This window comes from Diorhabda sublineata, chromosome 6, assembly GCF_026230105.1.
Source record: "Diorhabda sublineata isolate icDioSubl1.1 chromosome 6, icDioSubl1.1, whole genome shotgun sequence".
Lineage (NCBI taxonomy): Eukaryota > Metazoa > Arthropoda > Insecta > Coleoptera > Chrysomelidae > Diorhabda > Diorhabda sublineata.
Genome location: NC_079479.1, coordinates 33157909 through 33173262, shown reverse-complemented (window position 1 = coordinate 33173262; position 15354 = coordinate 33157909). Strand labels below are relative to the sequence as shown.

Sequence of the window (15354 nt, the reverse complement as noted above, 5' to 3'; positions counted from 1 at the left end):
GCGAATGTAGCCCCATTCTTTATAACCCATCATAAATTTTATAGTTTAATATTGTAAGAAACGCAACGCCGTTTGTTATTGTTTCGAGTATTCGCAAGTGATGTATATTTTAATTTTGAAACTAATGGCCGGCTGAATACGTACGAGGTATAGATAAAAATTTGTCTCTTGATATCGAAATACTGAATATTGGTGCACAATTATGATTAATTATTAAATGACATAACTAAATGCAATAAAAAATATGTTGCTTTCTTTAAAATAAATATGAATATATGCTACACCGCAATTCTTAAATAATTAATTCCTAGACGATGAAGTATTGGAAAACCCGGAAATATATTAGAGTTAGTACACTTGGTGTTTAATTTTGCCACAATCTCACTACGAAAACGCTCATAATCTAGTGAATGGGAAATAGATTTTTATTTAGAACACCCTTTGTAGAAAAGAATGTTTACTTCCTTATTTCGATACCTTGATTTTGAGAGAAATTACAGAGCTCTATATGGTTTAGTTTTTTTTCCATATCATGCTTACAAACTATTGGTTGTATCACTATAAATAATGGAATAAAATTTTTTGTTTATCGAACATTCTCTTTTCAATTCCCCGTACGTAATTTCGATCCTAATAGCCAGCCGCTCTAAGATAAATAAAAACTGAAAATGCCCTGGTTTCACTAAATGCTAAATTACAAATGCAATAACTCAGATATGTATTTCTCTCGGTCTCTTATTCCGTTTCAGTCTAATTTTGAAGGGCCCTTGCCAAATGAGAACCAGTCGGAAAATGTAACCTCATTATTTATAGCTTATCGGAAATCAGAAAATACTGCAGTGAATGTAATTTGTTAGTTAGTTTGAAAAACTGATTTCAGTTTAGTTTCTCATCTTTTTTAGTCTCGTAATTTGGCAAATTTTCCTTACACAGTGTCCCAAAGAGAATTTCTTTAAAAATTAGTGAATCGAGTTGATTCTCATATCAAGAGGGGCATTTCTGTGTTTATACATTTTTGATTATTTTTGAATTGTAATAAATTGTAATAAAATGCAAAAACGAAACACTGGGAAGAATAGAATATACATATAAACTATATAAAAGAGGTAAGGAGGATATTTGCGGAAATAGGAAGAATTAATCAACGAGACTGTACTACACAAGACAACAAAACCACCTTTGGACATAAAGATATTTACTTAGAAGTGAAGTAATTTGATTCATTTCAACGCAGCAAAGACCCAGGCTGCTGTTGTTGCAAAGAAGATTGGAACTGTAATTGCCAAATTGGTACATCATCGCAAATTAGCTGAGGCAGCTTCACTAAAACTTCAAGAAACATCAAGAACCTCTAATGCTCTACATAGCCCAGATTCGTTCATCTTTGGTGTATTGCTCGCACATCTTGGTTCTCAAACATATCCTGAGGATGCAGGACTCTATAGAGCTGACTTCATCCGAATCCTCCATAGCTTAGGGCATAGAAAAAAGTTTCCTGAGTTGACTCTGTTTTACCTACACTACCTCGTCAGATGCAACATAATCCCGATGAGAACAAAACTCCTTCTTTTGGAGGAGTGCAAGCTTGTGGAATCAGATACCAAAGAACGTCTTTCGCGAAAACTTCGACCTACAGAAATTCAAGATCAACAGCCATCCTTTTATTGCAAACACCTCTCGAGCAAAGCAACTCGAATGTAATAGGGTTTAACCTGTTATTCTCGATCTTTAGATAAAATTGGACATTGAGGAAGAAGGAGGAGGCCAAATGAAACATAATTGAAATGGAATGAAAGGAACTAATATGGACCCATCTTCAGAGAGGAAGTAGACTTAAATAAATATAGAAATAAGCAAATAGGGGATGAATAGGAATGGAGAGGTACGAAAGAATATAGTAAAAAATTGAAACATTGGATACAAAAGGTAGAAGGGAAAAGAAAAATCCTCGTTCGAAATTATTTGTAGAAGACTGTTAATAATGAAATAAAATCCTTCACGTGATCGATTGACCTTAAAAATCATCAGACTTACCCCCAAGTTGTATAAAATTTCAAAGGAGTTGCAAATCTTCACGAATTAACTTTTTAATTGAATTAGAGCTTAATAATTGGATTATTTTTGACATTTCTTGTCAGGTATAATCAATTTGGTGCAATGAATTATTGTTTAAAAAGTGATCTTGTTTCTATATTGATCGATTTCGATCTTAATAAGTACTAAGGTGGTCGAAGGGTGAAGTGGCAATCCAGTTAAGTGTAGTATAATTTATCTGTATGGTTTGTGAGGCTCATACATAAATTAAGACAATTATTTGTACATGAAATAATTATATGTATGATCAAGTGTTTTTAATTAGAATCAAAAAGTCAACATCTTCGGTTAAAATATTAAATTTTGATACAGATGCTTATACCAAAGGAGTTTCCTAATTTTTTACGTGACGGCAAATATTTACCTTAAAAATCATGAAAAATACTGAAACATTACATTTTGTAACACTCCCCCGTGTCGTTCTTAAAACTTTATGATGAAACATAATATCAATGTAGTATGAAATAGGGAAAGTAGGTCTCTTTCATAAAATTGAAATAAGAAAAGTTTTTAAGATTATAATAAAAGTTTGCGAAACAAATTAGACGATGAAGTATCGTCAGTAAAATTGTTCAATAACGACATTTCTCTAAATAATACACAAGTAAAAATAATTCGAGCTTTAAGGTTATGTCATTCCCATATTAATACTCAAAATAGGACATGGGATTCTTTATACCGTGGAGTGACTTGATTTTAGGACCTTAAAATCAGAATATAAACATTTTCACCAGCAAAATTTTCATATTCATGTCTCCTCCATCTTTTCGATCTTTTTTCTATCACCGCTAGTTGTTTTCCTTTAATCAGTAAATTCTACTCACCAGTTCTGATTTCCTTCTAGCAGTATACTCTTTTTTTGACACTAACTCAAAGGATTTCTTCTTACTAAATCGTTGTTGTTCTGGAGCTGGATAGCCTCAGCATCCACATGACTTTTTCCTCATTTGGTAACATTCTGTTCATTTTTTAATCCCGCTGAATGTCTGCAGTGGCAACGCTAGGTTCGCGACTACCGATGGACGGTAGTCTAGGCACTCGAAAAACCTTGCTCACAGTTCCAGTCAGTACAGTTTCCACTGAAAGAAGCTTCTCAAAGTTAAAACAGATTGAACCCTTCTTGAGACACACAATGAGTCAATACAAATAATCTACATTAAGCGTTCTGTCAGTTGAAGATGACACAATCGTGAAAAAAATCAGTGAGGCTACAAGTTTGTCATTTTGAGTGTTTTTTCACAAACCAGATATCGCTGACGTCCACGTGTAGTGCCGCCACTGAGGAGCGTTGAATATATTCATTAATACTTTGCTCTGAAGTCTGTATTATAAATAAGTTACTTTGACCCGGCGCATCCCCAAAGCTAAATACCATATGTCCATGTTGGTTTCAAGATTTGCTGACATAACAGTATTGCGTTGTATATCGACAAGATAGAATTTCTTCCAAGCGGTCAATAATTTTTTTTTATTCTAACGGGATTCTAAATTTTCAGATAAAATATTTTAATGTGATGTTAATAATAAAAATGGAAGTTGATTGATAATAATAAGTTTAAATTGAGACACAGGAAATTTTACATATGAGACACACTGTCTATTTTAAATTTTCCAGCTAGGATAAAAACCATATTTTTTTATCAATAATTTTTTATACAAAACAAGTTTGGTGCCACGTCTTTCCAATACTGTGGCATCTAGCAATGTCCCAAATTTTTTCTAGATATATTTGACCTTCACAAACATCTATCAAGAAATTCAGCTCAATGCTTTTATAATTTTGGAGTGAATGATTTTATGAACATACATACGTTTTTCATCAATATTTGAGCAAGTTTGGTACCACGTATTTCCAATATTCTGGGATCCATCAAAGTCTCGATTTTTTTTCACATACATCTGGCCTTCACAAATATCTATCTAGAAATTCAGCTCAATGCTGCTATAATTTTGGAGTGGATGATTTTATAAACATTCATATGTTTTTCATCAAAATTTGAGCGAGTTTGCTGCCAAGTATTTCCAATACTGTGGCATCTAGCAAAGTCCCGAATTTTTTCTTCATACATTTGACCTTCACAAACATCTATCCAGAAATTCAGCTCAATGCTGCTATAATTAAGGCGTGGGCTATTTTATAAACATTCATATGTTTTTCATCAATATTTGAGCAAGTTTGTTGCCACGTATTTCCAATACTGTGGCATCTAGCAATGTCCCGAATTTTTTCTAGATACCTCTGACCTTCACAAATATCTATCTAGAAATTCAGCTCAATGCTGTTATAATTTTGGAGTGGGTGATTTTATGAACACACATACGTTTTTCATCAATATTTGAGCAAGTTTGTTGCCACGTATTTCCAATATTGTGGCATCTAGCAAAGTCCCGAATTTTTTTTCATACATTTGACCTTCACAAACATCTATTCAGAAATTCAGCTCAATGCTGCTATAATTAAGGCGTGGGCTATTTTATAAACATTCATATGTTTTTCATCAAAATTTGAGCAAGTTTGCTGCCACGTATTTCCAATACTGTGGCATCTAGCCAAGTCCCGAATTTTTTCTAGATACCTCTGACCTTCACAAACATCTATTCAGAAATTCAGCTCAATGCTGCTATAATTAAGGCGTGGGCTATTTTATAAACATTCATATGTTTTTCATCAAAATTTGAGCAAGTTTGCTGCCACGTATTTCCAATACTGTGGCATCTAGCAATGTCCCAAATTTTTTCTAGATATATTTGACCTTCACAAACATCTATCCAGAAATTCAGCTCAATGCTGCTATAATTAAGGCGTGGGCTATTTTATAAACATTCATATGTTTTTCATCAATATTTGAGCAAGTTTGTTGCCACGTATTTCCAATACTGTGTCATCTAGCCAAGTCCCGAATTTTTTCTACATACTTTTGACCTTCACAAACATCTATCTAGAAATTCAGCTCAATGCTTTTATAATTTTGGAGTGGACGATTTTATGAACATACATACGTTTTTCATCAATATTTGAGCAAGTTTGTTGCCACGTATTTCCAATACTGTGGCATCTAGCCAAGTCCCGAATTTTTTCTAGATACCTCTGACCTTCACAAACATCTATCTAGAAATTCAGCTCAATGCTTCTATAATTTTGGAGTGGACGATTTTATGAACATACATACGTTTTTCATCAATATTTGAGCAAGTTTGTTGCCACGTATTTCCAATACTGTGGCATCTAGCCAAGTCCCGAATTTTTTCTAGATACCTCTGACCTTCACAAATATCTATCTAGAAATTCAGCTCAATGCTGCTATAATTTTGGAGTGGACGATTTTATGAACATACATACGTTTTTCATCAATATTTGAGCAAGTTTGGTGCCACGTATTTCCAATAATGTGGGATCCAGCAAAGTCCGAAGACCTACCAACGTCCTATTCTTTTTCTACATTCATCTAATTTCTGCATTATTATTTACTATTCTTTCGTATCTAAGATATCATACCTATAATGTTGAATTTCTAAGTCGTTATATTATGAAAATATTAATAGGTAGTTCAAGTGATACAGGAAGTACATAATTAATAAATTTTTGAAACTCATATTATGAAATACGTCTCATACTTGAATCAATCAAAGAACTACGCTGAGCCAAATACAACAAAGAAGACGCCTTAGCATGAACGACCACTTGTTGTCGACGATCGCTGTCGAGACGCTTCGGGCGTACCGACGAGCAAGATTCCGACGGGTGCAGCGTTGCCTAGTTTTCTACTATATACTCAACTTGACTGCATCGAATTATCACCAATATTTTCAATTTACAGAATTTTTATATTTTGTCACGTGATACTATTAAAAAATGTTTTTCAACATTATACGACAATGAAACTGAAAATTAGCTTATTACAGCAGCATAGTTTCTTTATAATTTATCATCTGTATTCTATTATATGAAATGCCCTTGGCTATTCTTTCATAATCTGTATGTAATTGTTGTAACATATACAGTGATTTTTAAAAATTATGTATGTTTGAAAGTTAAAATAAATCAATTAGCATATATACTTTCGTATCTATTTTGTTCTCAATTATACTTGTTGTTATAAAGTTGTTCACTATATTTGCGTTAATAAATTCGTTATAACTACATTTTGTAAAAAGTGTTAATTTCATTCTTTACTACCTCTTTTAGAATATATGTCATTGAGTACTTTGTCCACAAAAAATTATATTTGTATTTCTACAATAATTAGCCCAGTAAAATATTCGCAAACTCAATTATTAAATTTAATTTTAAGTATTTCCGCATAAATAAGATTAATAAATAAAAAAATCTTGTTTAGAAAATTTAATGTAATAACCACCTTCGATTTAAATCCTACAACTGGCAACACCGCCTGAAACCGTCTCTCTATCATATAGTAACAGCACGTCTCGTTGATAATCTGTCATGTTTCGTCAAATAATTTCGTAAACAGAGTGAATAAATAAAAAAAAATTGTTAAATATCAAATTATATTTAGTGTTTTGTGAATACTATATAAAACTAGGTGAGTATTTAGTAAGTTTATGTTGTTTTTGTGAGTTGTATTTGCCATTTCTACCTAAGACTCGGCGGTACGGCATGAGCCTGTTGAGTTCGTGTGGCGTCTTGGCTCCTAGCGTCGCTGCGTGCGCAAACATCGGACAGTGGCGATAACTCTAGTATAATGTTGTAAACGAGATGGGTGATGGCGTGATTTTATAACATGCGTTACGTTATTAAATAACATTAAGATAAATTTTTTATGTTTTATATCGTTACGAAATGGGTAGTTTTTGAAAATATTTTTCGTTTAGCTTATCACAGATAACTCCAAAAACAATTTCTGTTTATAATTCAAAGATAAGTTCAATTTCTATATTTTATTTATGATCGTTATTTTCAATATAACCTCACTGTTTTATATTTCCGAATTATTTTTGTTTTAAGTCTGACATCGTTGCGTGAATATGAAAAATAATTAAAATAAGTAATAAAAATGTATACAAATGAGTAGATACTATATTTTTATTAGGTAAATGATTACAATAAGTATATTCATAATGTTACTATACTTAAAAAATAACTTGGTTTCATTATACTTGTAATATCATCATAAAAGTGTAGTAAATTCATGAAATTTCAAGCGGGAAAATGTCTCATGACAGGTATTTATACATCTATGCAGACGTTGTCTTGCAAGTAGGCTCATTGGTGGATTTGCCGATTCCAATTTTTCTTACAAGTCCAGCACAAGCCTAGAGCACGCCGTTTCAGACTTTATGACTCGTATGGTGACACTGTTGCCATATTGTTTTGTAAAATATATCGCTCGCGAAAAAATAAATTTACATTTCTTTCTGTTTTTGGCAAATCTTAAATACAGTTTGTCGTGGTGTTAAAACACGGCGTCAAAAATAGCAAACAATAAGGTACCGAGTAATCCAAAAGATAAAGTACAGCAATTTCCAATAATAATCGAAGCTATTGAATTCGTTTTCGTTATACAAATAATTAAGAAAGCATTTCTTTGATGAATATAGACTCAGTATTTCGAATATTCTTTCTAGTTAATTGTTCATTTCTATAGATAATTATTAAATCATCTCGTATATTATAAAATAGTATTTAGAGGAATAATTTATTAGATAATTCGTTGAAATATGTCTTCAGACGTATCGAAAACTATTTCTCTTCATACAATGCTAAAATTACCGATGCCTGTAAATCTTGAAACTAATACCAAATGCTACTTGCTCTATCTAAAACTAATCCTGAACAAATTGAATTTGCTAGATTGCTTTGCTCGATAAAATATACATTTACCTAGTACTTGACTTCAAGTAATTCCGGGTTATCTCTACATTTTACTTCCACCTCGGTTGGGGTTGCGTTTTTAGCTAACATTTGCCAAATTTATTACCTTATAGTTTATTAAAGGAGAAAACTTTGAAAGCTGATATTAAATCCAATCTGATTTCATAATTTGACGCTGAATCAATAATTTATAGAGATTGATCGTAAAGACATTTTTTAATCCGCTTGAAATTATCACGGGCAGATATTTCATAGACTAGAATGTTCTAAGATACCATAGTTTCAATACCCTGTTGACATGTTCCCTCATGTTTTTTGTAAGAACACCCAGGCGACTGCGGTGGCTCCCACTAATTCTAGTTGAACTATTCAATAGCAAGCATAATAGTCAGAATCATTCATTTGTAAATTTAAACCACGATGATCAACTTTTGGTCTTGGATCATTTGAAGATAATCACTATTGATTCTGGAGCTTCGTTTCGGGGTCTTATCTTGTATCACCTTGTTATAATGTGATCTACTAACGTAGGATCCTGTCTGTTCTATACATTCTTTCTGAAATAAAGAAACTATTTATACACAAAACTTTCTTGTGGTAAAATCTACCGGAAAGTTTGCGCGTTTGGAATTTAATTTGTTCGCTATTATTCGAACCATTAATTGACGATCTTGGTGTATTAGGGTGGGTACATTCTGCTTGTTTGTGTAAGTGTGCACCTCGACTGATGGTCTCCCTCCTTGCGCTTCGTCTTCTTGCTTCTACAGATCTCCTTGAACGCCCTATATCAACGAAACACTCATACATACCCGATATATACTATTCACATATTAGTAACGCCTTTTATATACGACCCTTTTGCCCTTTAAACTTAAAGACATCGTGTCTCCAAATTTAATTGCAGCCAAAACCAAAGATATAGTCTCTAAAGACAAATGACGGTTTCTTTTTGAAAAGGACTTTCTCCAAAGTTCCACTCTGTTTCCTTTATAAGTGCAACTCGAAAAGTCATCAGATGAATGTACATTCTGGATCCTACTTATAGGCAACCCTATATTCGAGTTAAGGACATTATTATTGCTTGTAGTGAGGTTCGAGTTGGCAATCGTCTACCGAAGAACTTTGCAAGGAACAGTTACAAGTCCGCGTTTCCCTTCCCTGTGGGTATTTCTCATTGTATATTATATTTTTTCAAAATAGTTGTGCGTTGTGGCTGGATTAAGGAGTTTATTGAAACCGTTCTTGTAAACGAAGTTTTTGAGGTTCGATACCGTTGTTTGAGTGAAGATACAGTGCAGAATTAGTCAGTAGCTACGAAATGACTTTCTTCCAGTCATGTAGACGTTTAAGGTTTAATTAAATAAATAACCAACCCAAGTTTTTGTCAGTTTTTCATACATAGCAATTCCGAAAATTGTTATTGGGTTAAATATGTAATTTGAAGAAGTTTTCTTTTAGTTTTTTGCATAAATATTGAGGATTTTTTGAATATTCATTATATTCCTTACGTGAAATTTTACATTTTTTCCTGATTTAACTAAACACAAAGTTATTGGTCAAAATCACGCGCACTACCTTACCACGCGGCACTACAGCCCCGTGTAGGTATTGGCTTTCTCAATAAAGAACCTCCATAACATTCGGGCCCTTGATTTGGATCCGTGATCCTATTCAACCGCCTCGTTTGTGGCCTCCCTCTTGTATACATTCCAACTTACTAACATTGAATTATTGTTCAAGCTTTGATGATACAAATAATGCCTTGGTTTTCTAGGATGTCACTTTTCTCAGAGTTCTATGGTATTCTTGATTCATCTCCCTCTATTAATGATAAAATTTATAGCGTACCAAACACTTCTTCACTGAAAGTTGGCCGGTGCCAAAGATTATCACCAAATAGCCAAAAAAAAACAGGTTTCTGTCGTTTGTTTCCGTAAAAGATAGTCCATAAAGACAAACGACGATTTGCTTTTGTTAAATACAGTCTCTGCAGACAAGTGACCGTCTGTCAGACAGTCTCTAAAGACAACTTTATCTTTGAGTATCAAATCAATGTAAACAGGATCATAAAGAATTCCAATGTAACAGTTAGAACCAAAAACTAGTTAAATTGATCTACTACACGGTGTGGCAAATATTTAAATCGAATTAGTTTGATTAAAAACCTGGATTGCTGTGTAGTATGCTGGAAATAATTAACAAAATGGAGGATAATTACGCTGAAAATATACCCACAGCTGCTGGTTTAGTAGTAATGTCCTGCGCCAAGTTATTACTTCAAAATTTAAGTGTAAAAACGCACTAAAACATTTTATCTGTTGATCAGATTCAGATTTGGTGATTTAGGAGGCTTAATCGGTTCCAATGTAACAGTTAGAACCAAAAACTAGTTAAATTGATCTACTACACGGTGTGGCAAATATTTAAATCGAATTAGTTTGATTGAAAACCTGGTTTGCTGTGTAGTATGCTGGAAATAATTAACAAAATGGAGGATAATTACGCTGAAAATATACCCTCAGCTGCTGGTTTAGTAGTAATGTCCTGCGCCAAGTTATTACTTCAAAATTTAACTGTAAAAACGCACTTAAAGATTTTATCTGTTGATCAGATTCAGATTCGGTGATTTAGGAGGCTTAATCGGTTCCAATGTAACAGTTAGAACCAAAAACTAGTTAAATTAATCTACTACACGGTGTGGCAAATATTTAAATCGAATTAGTTTGATTCAAAACCTGAATTGCTTGTGTAGTATGATGGAAATAATTAACAAAATGGAGGATAATTACGCTGAAAATATACCCACAGCTGCTGGTTTAGTAGTAATGTCCTGCGCCAAGTTATTACTTCAAAATTTAAGTGTAAAAACGCACTAAAACATTTTCTCTGTTGATCAGATTCAGATTCGGTGATTTAGGAGGCTTAATCGGTACCAATGTAACAGTTAGAACCAAAAACTAGTTAAATTGATCTACTACACAGTGTGGCAAATATTTAAATCGAATTAGTTTGATTCAAAACCTGAATTGCTTGTGTAGTATGCTGGAAATAATTAACAAAATGGAGGATAATTACGCTGAAAATATACCCACAGCTGCTGGTTTAGTAGTAATGTCCTGCGCCAAGTTATTACTTCAAAATTTAAGTGTAAAAACGCACTAAAACATTTTCTCTGTTGATCAGATTCAGATTCGGTGATTTAGGAGGCTTAATCGGTACCAATGTAACAGTTAGAACCAAAAACTAGTTAAATTAATCTACTACACGGTGTGGCAAATATTTAAATCGAATTAGTTTGATTCAAAACCTGAATTGCTTGTGTAGTATGCTGGAAATAATTAACAAAATGGAGGATAATTACGCTGAAAATATACCCACAGGTGCTGGTTTAGTAGTAATGTCCTGCGCCAAGTTATTACTTCAAAATTTAACTGTAAAAACGCACTTAAAGATTTTATCTGTTGATCAGATTCAGATTCGGTGATTTAGAAGGCTTAATCGGTTCCAATGTAACAGTTAGAACCAAAAACTAGTTAAATTAATCTACTACACGGTGTGGCAAATATTTAAATCGAATTAGTTTGATTCAAAACCTGAATTGCTTGTGTAGTATGCTGGAAATAATTAACAAAATGGAGGATAATTACGCTGAAAATATACCCACAGGTGCTGGTTTAGTAGTAATGTCCTGCGCCAAGTTATTACTTCAAAATTTAACTGTAAAAACGCTCTTAAAGATTTTATCTGTTGATCAGATTCAGATTCGGTGATTTAGGAGGCTTAATCGGTTCCAATGTAACAGTTAGAACCAAAAACTAGTTAAATTGATCTACTACACGGTGTGGCAAATATTTAAATCGAATTAGTTTGATTAAAAACCTGGATTGCTGTGTAGTATGCTGGAAATAATTAACAAAATGGAGGATAATTACGCTGAAAATATACCCACAGGTGCTGGTTTAGTAGTAATGTCCTGCGCCAAGTTATTACTTCAAAATTTAAGTGTAAAAACGCACTAAAACATTTTATCTGTTGATCAGATTCAGATTTGGTGATTTAGGAGGCTTAATCGGTTCCAATGTAACAGTTAGAACCAAAAACTAGTTAAATTGATCTACTACACGGTGTGGCAAATATTTAAATCGAATTAGTTTGATTGAAAACCTGGTTTGCTGTGTAGTATGCTGGAAATAATTAACAAAATGGAGGATAATTACGCTGAAAATATACCCTCAGCTGCTGGTTTAGTAGTAATGTCCTGCGCCAAGTTATTACTTCAAAATTTAACTGTAAAAACGCACTTAAAGATTTTATCTGTTGATCAGATTCAGATTCGGTGATTTAGGAGGCTTAATCGGTACCAATGTAACAGTTAGAACCAAAAACTAGTTAAATTGATCTACTACACAGTGTGGCAAATATTTAAATCGAATTAGTTTGATTCAAAACCTGAATTGCTTGTGTAGTATGCTGGAAATAATTAACAAAATGGAGGATAATTACGCTGAAAATATACCCACAGGTGCTGGTTTAGTAGTAATGTCCTGCGCCAAGTTATTACTTCAAAATTTAACTGTAAAAACGCACTTAAAGATTTTATCTGTTGATCAGATTCAGATTCGGTGATTTAGGAGGCTTAATCGGTTCCAATGTAACAGTTAGAACCAAAAACTAGTTAAATTAATCTACTACACGGTGTGGCAAATATTTAAATCGAATTAGTTTGATTCAAAACCTGAATTGCTTGTGTAGTATGCTGGAAATAATTAACAAAATGGAGGATAATTACGCTGAAAATATACCCACAGGTGCTGGTTTAGTAGTAATGTCCTGCGCCAAGTTATTACTTCAAAATTTAACTGTAAAAACGCTCTTAAAGATTTTCTCTGTTGATCAGATTCAGATTCGGTGATTTAGGAGGCTTAATCGGTACCAATGTAACAGTTAGAACCAAAAACTAGTTAAATTAATCTACTACACGGTGTGGCAAATATTTAAATCGAATTAGTTTGATTCAAAACCTGAATTGCTTGTGTAGTATGCTGGAAATAATTAACAAAATGGAGGATAATTACGCTGAAAATATACCCACAGGTGCTGGTTTAGTAGTAATGTCCTGCGCCAAGTTATTACTTCAAAATTTAACTGTAAAAACGCTCTTAAAGATTTTATCTGTTGATCAGATTCAGATTCGGTGATTTAGGAGGCTTAATCGGTTCCAATGTAACAGTTAGAACCAAAAACTAGTTAAATTAATCTACTACACGGTGTGGCAAATATTTAAATCGAATTAGTTTGATTCAAAACCTGAATTGCTTGTGTAGTATTCTGGAAATAATTAACAAAATGGAGGATAATTACGCTGAAAATATACCCACAGGTGCTGGTTTAGTAGTAATGTCCTGCGCCAAGTTATTACTTCAAAATTTAACTGTAAAAACGCACTAAAACATTTTCTCTGTTGATCAGATTCAGATTCGGTGATTTAGGAGGCTTAATCGGTTCCAATGTAACAGTTAGAACCAAAAACTTATTTTAGTTGTTAATGGAACTTGATCGAGTGATTGTAGTGATAAATTATCATTTTAATAAATAGATGTGTCGCTGAATTGATTTTGACAGACAGTATCTTCGGAAAAAGTGTTTTATTATTCAATAAATCGTCATACAAAGAGGTCATCTAGGCCCATATTATTCAATAGTCCTCTATTTTCATCAATTATTGTCTTCTGTGGAATCAAACTTTTATTAATACATCCATGTTTGGCGGATTCTCCTCTTCTGCCAATAGCTGCTTCTAATCTCCTCCTTATCCTGCCTCACTAAAGGACTTTTCGGAAACTATAATCTGGGTTTTGATAGATCACATATCAGCTGATTGCGGATCTTAACTCAGAATCAGTTTTAGATCACAGTTTCTTAACGTCGCGTTCAATTTTCGACGGAAATTTTAGGGTAAATAAAATTTAACTAATTTAAATATTTTTTATTAATTTATTGATAGGTAATTTGGAGATTTCGTGAGAATTACCCACAACCCGTTAGCTGATCGCAATTAACCGCTGGTCTAGCGGGGTAGAAAGGATCATATCATATGATTACGATCCGATTAACTCGATCAGTTTCCGAACATCAATGAACGTGATTGGGATTAGTTTCCGAACTTTTAGATCATGATCGGATTAATGATAGTTAACGAAAAATTTTACAGATTAGAGTCGCTTATTTACTGTATGTCACTTGACTAGAATTTCTGTTTAACACTTTGTGTTTACAAATATAAATTCTAATTTTTGGCGGGCGCGCCGGGCGCGCCCTATCCAAGTTTTTAACAAGAGATAACTAAATAGAATTCTTCTGAAGCGGGCACTATGAGATGAGAAGATTAACTCCAAAGTTTACTCGAACGTTTGATTTAACCAGATAGGATAGTGGATTAGGTAAATTGGTATACTACACGGTGTGGCAAATATGTAAATCGAATTAGTTTGATTCAAAACCTGGATTGCTGTGTAGTATGTTGGGAAACATACCCACGGCTGCTGGTTTAGTAATAATGTCCTGTGCCAAGTTACTACTTCAAAATTTAACTGTAAAAATGCATGATCTGTTGCTCCAGATCAATACGTTGCCATCACCGACTGTTTTTTCTTCTTTGATTTCGTAGTAGTGACTAAATTCATCATCATTTGGATTCGATAGTACAGCATGCTTTTCAAGTTGATAAATTCGAAAGTATTCGAAACATCGTGCGGAATTGGCTTAATTTTATTTTAGAATTTTCCTTATTTCTCTGCTTTTTAGGTTGTGTGAATCTCGATATTCCTTAGTCCTTATCGACTATTGTTTAATGCTTAGCAGGATTATTTGAATCCTTGTACCAATTCCCAGCTTTAAATTATGACTTTTGTAACTTTATTTGGCGCGCCTTGGTCTTCATTCCTCTACCCCATAGACGCGCGTTTACACTCCGGAATATACTGGTGTACCCATGTCTCGTCTGTGGTGAATATTCCAATAAATGCAAACTTCCCAGCGTGTGAATTTCTACTTAAAATTCAGGAATCTTGGCATCTATTTGGTTGAAATTTTGCGGTTGCTGTTCATAAATTATTTGCTCAATACTACCCCTACGCCGATGCCCAATTCTTCAGCCATATCGCTTCGGTCTCCCAAAATGATTTTTTCAACAACGCTGACGTTCCCATCGGTAAAATTTGTTCTCGGACGTCGCGCATGTAGCGCATGTTGATTTTTTTAATAATTTTTAAAATATAGATAAAAATTGTCATTGTCAATATCATATTTTGATAAAGACTGAAAGAAAACGTCAACATTTAGATACATAAACATATCAAAAGGTCTCAGAAATAAGAAATTAAAGATATTTATAATTATTTGTCTTATTTTACGAAGCAACTAAAATT

The 15354-nt window shown here is 33.3% G+C and overlaps 1 protein-coding gene across 1 annotated transcript in view; it reads left to right on the top strand.

Moving 5' to 3' along the window:
- Positions 1-6495: 6495 nt before the first annotated feature.
- The window catches only part of LOC130445244 (protein bric-a-brac 1-like), a 375153-nt gene continuing 366294 nt past the window's right edge, over positions 6496-15354 (top strand). The window contains exon 1 of the mRNA XM_056780798.1: positions 6496-6638. The gene's annotated coding sequence lies outside the window, so the exon portion shown is untranslated. The remainder of the gene's footprint in view (positions 6639-15354) is intronic.